This window comes from Palaemon carinicauda, chromosome 2 (assembly GCF_036898095.1).
Source record: "Palaemon carinicauda isolate YSFRI2023 chromosome 2, ASM3689809v2, whole genome shotgun sequence".
Lineage (NCBI taxonomy): Eukaryota > Metazoa > Arthropoda > Malacostraca > Decapoda > Palaemonidae > Palaemon > Palaemon carinicauda.
In genome coordinates, this window is record NC_090726.1 from 150,081,932 (window position 1) to 150,089,431 (window position 7,500).

The window sequence follows — 7,500 nt, forward strand, 5'->3', positions numbered from 1 at the left end:
AGGGGAGCCGCTCCCAAGGCTTCCTTATCCCCCGATTCGTATGCGTGCCTGGCGCCATCTGTATTCCTTTTTGCGTAGCTTAACAACTCGGTGTTTTTACCTGTTTTTCTCGCAAATCTTGGATTTATTCGGCTTTTCATGGCTTCTTCGTCTTCGTTGGCCTCTGATAAGTTGAGTATAGGGTCTGTTATGTATAAATGTAGGCTCTTGGTAAAATTTTGAGTGATTAATAGGATTAATCTTTGATACAAGAGCCGTAGCCTACCAGAGGTGTCCTGGACACTGTCGCTCGCTAGGTATAAATTAGTTAGTCAGAGCGACATTCCTGGTTGTTTTGCTTTAATAAATTTTAGCTATTTAGCTTTACATAGGATTTCCTTTCGTGCTTAGTATTATTTGGCGAAGTATTCGCCATTCTGGCCTACGCTAGGCCATGTAGCCTAGTCGTTTGGTCCTAGTACTTCATGCATGATTTTGGTTTTTCCGAGTGTAATTAAAATTTTATTGAAGCTTTAGGCTATATTTTATACATTTTAGACTGTGTGGAATATTTCCAAGATTGTATACGTGTGAGTTTCGGTGAATTAGGTAATCGATTCTCTTGGTGCCTAGGCTAATTGCTTATGGAGCCTTAGTATACTTTATCATACTCCCCGGTTGCTTTCTTTTCTTCGGAGAAGGTATGCAATCCCTTTCCCTCTGTTTAAGCCTTGGGCTTATCCCTAAGTGGTTTTTTCCGAATTTATTTTCGATAAAACTATACTAGGGTGTTACTGTACCTTCCTGTTCCTGTAGTTATGGTTCAAGAGGGACAGAACAACAGAGTTTTTAGTCTGAGTCTGTGTTGTCTGGCTTGGGGCAGAGTCCCCCTCGCTGACCTAACACATACAAAGGGAGCTTAGCTCCCTTAGGTCACTACCGAAGGTTTCTGTAGTTATGATTCCTTCTTTTGTGATCGACCAGACTAAGTCCTGTTGCTGTTCTCGGGGGAGGATAAGTTCTTCCCTTGGGAGTAGCAACGCCTTCCTTGCTTTGGTGCTCTGGAAGCTGGCAAGTATTGCTGGCCTTTCCCCTTAGATCTCCCTTAGGCTAAGATAAGTTTCTTGGCTGCGGGTGATCCGTCACTAAAGCAAGGTTGGCAGGACCCTCTTGTCCCTTCCCCCTCTATCTCCGTAATGGCCTAGCCATTACTGTACTGTACCTTGCCGGCCGGCAGAGCTGGCCGGCAGGGGTCTTACTGTACTGTACGTCGTTCTACTTCTGGACCTAGTATAGGTTGGGATGTGGAATTGACTCGGCCCATTGCCGGCCGGCAGAGCTGCTGGCCGGCAAGGGTCTTATGTTTTCGAGTGCTGCCCGGACCTCTCTTGGTCCCTCATCCATGCCTGCCGGCAGAGCCGGACGGCATTGGTCAAGGAAGCCTGAATTAGTTTCTCCCCTTCCTTATATGCACTCTTTCGGTTGCCGGGCTTGGAGGTTGTGTACACTCTTATCCCAGCATCCATTCTATTTTCTTCTAGTGCTGTACCTGTCCCGGCTGCCGGCCTATGAGGCCGGCTGCCGGCCTATGAGGCCGGCAGCCGGGCAGGTGTAGTTCTCTGGTTCTTTTGCTGCCGGCTGGCATCGGTCTTGTACCTTTGCCGGCCGGCTTATGTCAGCCCTTGTCTGCCGGTCACCAAGAGTGTGGCCGGCAGCTGGGTACTACCTTGTGTAGTTGCTGGCCGGCAGCCATTGCCGGCCAACACTGGCTGTTACCGGCCGGCAGTAGCTGCCGACCGGCACAGGCATTTGAACCAGAGTGCTGCCGCCCTATAGCTGTTAAGTAGTATACTTTAAAGCTAGTTTTGGTGTGTGCCGGCCTGCAAAGGCAGGCCGGCACACATCCCCCCTATACTGTACTAGTATTCTTCTGTATAGCATATACAGTAAGAAGAAAACTATAGTAAAGGTTTTGGTACAGCACTGTATCTTCTAACACTATTGTGTTTTCTTGCACAGCCCTTTGCTGTTGCCCTCAGATAGGAAGCTGAGTTCTTCCCTGTATATTATCCAGGATTTTAAAATCATTGCTTAGGTGTGAGCTCCACCTGTTTCCTTTGGAAACCTTGCATTGGTTACTCTAGAAGAGATAAACCATTTTGATTTTATTATCTGGAAGGCTGCAGCAATGGGTTGTGAGGGAAACACAAGTGTGTGTCTTTCCTTTATGAATTGTTATGCTATAATATGCATATCCAGTGATACATAGTTCACTTGATACTCATGGAAATTTCTTCTCTTTACAGGAGGACCCTCCGAAGTGCGGAAATGTTTTCTGCAATGTCCGCAGCAAGAACCTCTGCGGACATGAGTGTTGTAGGAGACACGCAGCATGCGCTGTCTCCAAGGATGATCTCCAGTATTGGGACCCTCAGGTATGTACTGTATGCACTAACCTGATTACTGAGGCTTTTGATTCCCCTAGAACGGCGGAATCAAGGGATATAGCAAGGGAAAAGCTTCGTACTTGGGTAAGGGGCTTCAAGAAGAACACCTCTGGCCCTTATCTTCCAAGTGAGAAGATGAGGGCGTATCTTTTTCCCCAGGCATCAGCTGATGCAGTGATTCCCCAGCCTCAAGAGGAGATCCCTCAAGATCAAGTCCAGGTGGACGTGGAAGTCGCAGATGCGATGCAAGATGTCTGACCTGGACGAACGTTTGGAAGAAGACCTCCTGGCAGAAGGTCAGGATGAAGTTCAAACCCCGGATGTCGTAGAGGATGTGGTCGACGAGGTGTCGGCTACTCCGGTTCAGATGCCGGAGCCTATCCCCTCAACATCGGCTGGTCTCCCAGTAGAACTGGGACAGGCCCTCTCTTCGATTGTTGGAATGATCCAACAAATGCAGAAGGAGAATCAGGAGAAGGCGGCTGCAATGGAACTGCGTATGCAGTCCCTGGCAGAATCACATGGGCCCCGGAAAAGGCTCAATGTGAAAGACCTTCCCATATGCTCAGATGCTAACCCATGGAGGTATGCTGAGCACATGCCGATGACGACTGGAAAGATCGTCATCTCGGATAAGCTGGGTTCAATTCCCCTAGAGGAGGTAGAATTCTGGCCCAGCAAGGCATCATATCCGGACTGCTATGTCCGGCTGAGAAAAGAACCAGCTTCAAGGGAGGAGACAGAGCCGAAGGAGGTCATTATTATGGACCACGCTAAGGCTCAAGCCCTACTTTCATCCTCGATGAAAGAGAGGGGCTTCTCTAACTCGAAGGTAGCTGCATTGAGCAAGAAGCTCCCTTCTTTTGTGTCCTCTCCTGATAGAGCCTTCCCCTTTTTACAGAAAGGGTTTGCGGCTGTCCTAAAGGCAGTCGAGGCCGGCAAGCCTTGCCCCTCCCTGGAGGAGTGTAAACCCTTGTCGCTGGCCCTGCCTATGGACCACAAAGACTGGAAGGATGTCCATCTGACATTCTCAGTGGGAAAGTTGGAGGCTGATATTGCCGGACGGCAATTCGGCGAGGACCTCCCCAAGCTGTCCGAATCTCTTTTACGAAGAGAGTTCGAGACAAAAGAAAGACTGGCTGCCTCAATGTCTCATCAGACTACTCTTGAGACGATGGCAAGTGACCCCAAGGTCCATGAAATGTTCATGGTAGTGGCTAAGTCTCGCCTAGCCACAGTGACGAAGGACCTTTATGGCTTCGTCAAGGCAAGGAGAGCTTGCAGGGAGTTCGTGTTCACCGGGGCTTCGGTGAGACACGAGCCAAGGAAGTTAATCTCCTCCAACATTTGGGGAAAAGACCTTTTCCCTACCGATGTGGTCAAAGAGGTTGTTGATAAGGCCGCCGTGGAGAATAGAAACCTTCTCCAGAAGTGGGGCCTGGCTATCAAAAGAAAATCTTCCCCGGATGAGGGTCCTCAACCAAAGAGGAAGAATATGAGGACTAGGCTACCGTCTCGGCCAGCCAAGCCTTATAGACAGCAACAGCAACTGCAATTGCCATTGCCTCCAGTGCCCCAGATGGTGGCACAAACCCCGACTACTTTTCAGTGGGTACCCCAGGCTGTGCCAGGTCAGTCAACCACATTCACCCCAACGTTCGAAGGACAGTCTTCTTCCTTTCGTGCAAAACCTAGAGGAGCAGCCAGAGGCTCGTCTAGGCGCCCCTCAAGGGGAAGGGGATTCAGAGGTGGTCGTGGTCAGGGAGGCAAGACCTCAGGACGGCAGTCCAAGTGAAACGATACCGGTAGGAGGGAGACTGATGAAATTTTGGGATCGCTGGACCTTCGATCCCTGGGCCCAAAGCCTACTCAAGAATGGACTGGGCTGGAGCTGGTACAGCACTCCACCCCCGTGCCTTCGGTTTTTCCAACACTCCACCCCCGTTTTGGAGGAGTACGTTCAAGAACTGTTGGAGAAAAAGGTGATCCGAAAGGTGAAGTCCATCAAATTCCAAGGGAGGCTGTTTTGTGTTCCCAAGAAAGACTCGGAAAAGCTCAGAGTCATTCTGGACTTGTCGCCACTCAACAAGTTCATAGTGAATTGCAAATTCAAGATGCTAACACTGCAACACATAAGGACCTTACTGCCCAAGAGGGCATACTCAGTCTCTATAGACTTGTCAGACGCCTATTGGCACATTCCAATCAGCCGTCGACTCTCCCCCTACCTAGGGTTCAGGCTACAACGGAGACTGTACGCCTTCAGAGCCATGCCATTCGGGCTAAACATAGCCCCAAGGATTTTCACGAAGCTTGCGAGCGCAGCTCTCAAACAATTACGCCTAAAGGGAATTCAGGTAGTAGCCTACCTGGACGACTGGCTGGTGTGGGCAGCATCCGAGACCGAATGCTTGCAAGCTTCCAGTCAGGTGATCCAGTTCCTAGAGTACCTAGGCTTCAAGATCAACAGAAAAAAGTCTCGACTTTCTCCATCCCAAAAGTTCCAGTGGCTGGGAATCCACTGGGAACTTTTGTCACACAGTTTCTCCATCCCGACGAAGAAAAGGAAGGAGATAGCGGGCTCTGTCAAGAGACTTCTAGATTCCGAAAGGATATCAAGACGCGAACAGGAGAGGGTACTAGGCTCTCTCCAGTTTGCTTCAGTGACAGACCCAGTGCTAAGAGCACAGCTAAAGGATGCAACCGGAGTTTGGAGAAGGTATGCATCAAACGCGCGAAGAGACCTGAGAAGACCAGTGCTGCCTCGGCTACGTACTCTTCTCAGACCTTGGTCCCAAGCCAGACATCTAAAGAAGTCGGTTCTTCTTCAGCCACCTCCCCCGTCGATGACGATTCACTCAGACGCCTCAAAGGAGGGATGGGGAGGTCACTCTCATCGGAAAAAAGTCCAGGGGACTTGGTCCAAGCTATTCAGGACCTTTCATATAAACTTTCTAGAAGCTATGGCAGTGCTCCTTACCTTAAAGAAAGTCTCCCCGCGTCACTCGATCCACATAAGATTGGTGATGGACAGCGAGGTGGTTGTGAGATGCTTGAATCGACAAGGGTCGAGGTCACCACCTCTCAACCAAGTGATGTTAGCCATTTTCCGATTGGCGGAAAAGAAGAAGTGGTACCTGTCGGCAGTTCACCTTCAAGGAGTCCGCAATGTGACAGCGGACGCTCTATCCAGGTTCACACCGATAGAGTCGGAATGGTCCTTAGACGCAGGATCATTCTCCTTCATTCTGAATCAAGTCCCAGAACTGCAAATAGACCTCTTTGCGACGAAAGACAACAAGAAGTTGCCCCTGTACGTGTCCCCGTACGAGGACCCCTTAGCGGAAGCAGTGGACGCAATGTCCCTCGACTGGAACAGATGGTCCAGGATTTATCTGTTCCCTCCTCACAACCTTCTGTTGAGGGTCCTCAACAAACTGAGATCCTTCAAGGGGGTAGCGGCAATAGTGGCCCACAAGTGGCCGAACAGTATGTGGTTCCCCTTGGCGTTGGAACTACAGATGAAGTTCGTGCCGCTACCACATCCAGTTCTGACCCAGCGAGTCCAGAAGTCGACTGTCTGCGCTTCATTACAGAAAACCCGGACCCTGCAGCTCATGATTTTCTCGCCCTTGCGGTGAGAAAGCGTTTCGGGATTTCGAAAGCCAGCATAGACTTCCTAGAGGAATATAAGTGCAAATCGACTAGAAGGCAATATGAGTCATCTTGGAGAAAGTGGGTGGCCTTTGTAAAGGCAAAGAATCCGCAGGAGATCTCAACAGACTTCTGCTTATCTTTCTTCATCCACCTCCATGGCCAAGGGTTGGCAGCTAACACGATTTCAGTGTGTAAATCCGCTTTGATGAGACCCATTTTATTTGCCTTCCAGATCGACCTAGGTAACGAGATCTTTAATAAAGTTCCTAAAGCCTGCGCTAGGCTCAGACCTTCAGCACCTCCAAAGCCCATCTCATGGTCTTTAGACAAAGTTCTTCATTTCGCCACCCTGTTGAGCAATGAAGAATGTGCGTTAAAGGATTTGACGCAAAAAGTTATTTTCCTATTTGCAGGGTTAGTGAGATCGTAGCCCTCTCGAGAGAGGCAGGTCGTGTTCAGTTCCTGGATGGGGGGGATCTGAACCTGTTTCCGGATCCTACGTTTCTCGCCAAGAATGAGTTACCCACCAACAGGTGGGGTCCCTGGAGAATCTGCCCTCTGAAAGAAGATGCATCTCTATGTCCAGTAGAATGCCTAAAGGTCTATCTTCGTAGAACTTCAGACTTCAAGGGTGGTCAACTATTCAGGGGAGAAACATCAGGCTCAAATTTATCTCTGAATCAACTCAGACCGAAAATCACATATTTTATTCGCAGAGCGGATCCTGACAGTACACCCGCAGGTCACGATCCGAGGAAAGTTGCCTCATCCCTAAATTTCTTTAATTGTATGGATTTTGAACATCTCCGTTCATACACGGGCTGGAAGTCTTCCAGGGTGTTCTTTCGCCACTATGCGAAGCAAGTAGAGGAACTTAAGAGATCTGTGGTAGCAGTGGGTCGTGTAGTTAACCCTACTGTTTAACTCTGCGAGGAACAGTGGTCTTAATTGGGACGATTAAGTCCAGGGTGAGTGTGTAGGTACATACTGTACTACAAACTAAATGAGGGCACCAAGTGCCCATATAGACTGTTCCTTCTTTCAAAGGTGAACCTATCATAAGTTCAGACATGTGTGCCGAGCGTTTCTAACGCTAATGTGATTGATTTGTAATACAGACTTTTATGACTTGATACCTTGGTATCTTATTAAAGTGGTGTTTAATGGTTTTTCTTTCAGATAAACAAGTTCTGTTTACTATCATACTTATGCTTAAAGTTTTGGGTTACCCTCTTTTATATATATATATATATAATTGTTGTTAACCTGTCTGTTTATTATCTGTCAATAAACTTGTTCTTGAGAACCTTGCGTCTCTTTCACCTGTGTCAATTTATTGTTATAATTGAGCATTTTGATTCTATGTATCTTATCTGGGATAATTCTGATAGAATTGTTCTGTTATGCAAGCTATGTT

General features: G+C 48.4%; 1 pseudogene; it reads left to right on the forward strand.

The window, feature by feature from the left end:
* LOC137627797 (uncharacterized) overlaps positions 1-7,500 on the forward strand; it is a 155,149-nt pseudogene that overhangs the window by 45,586 nt on the left and 102,063 nt on the right.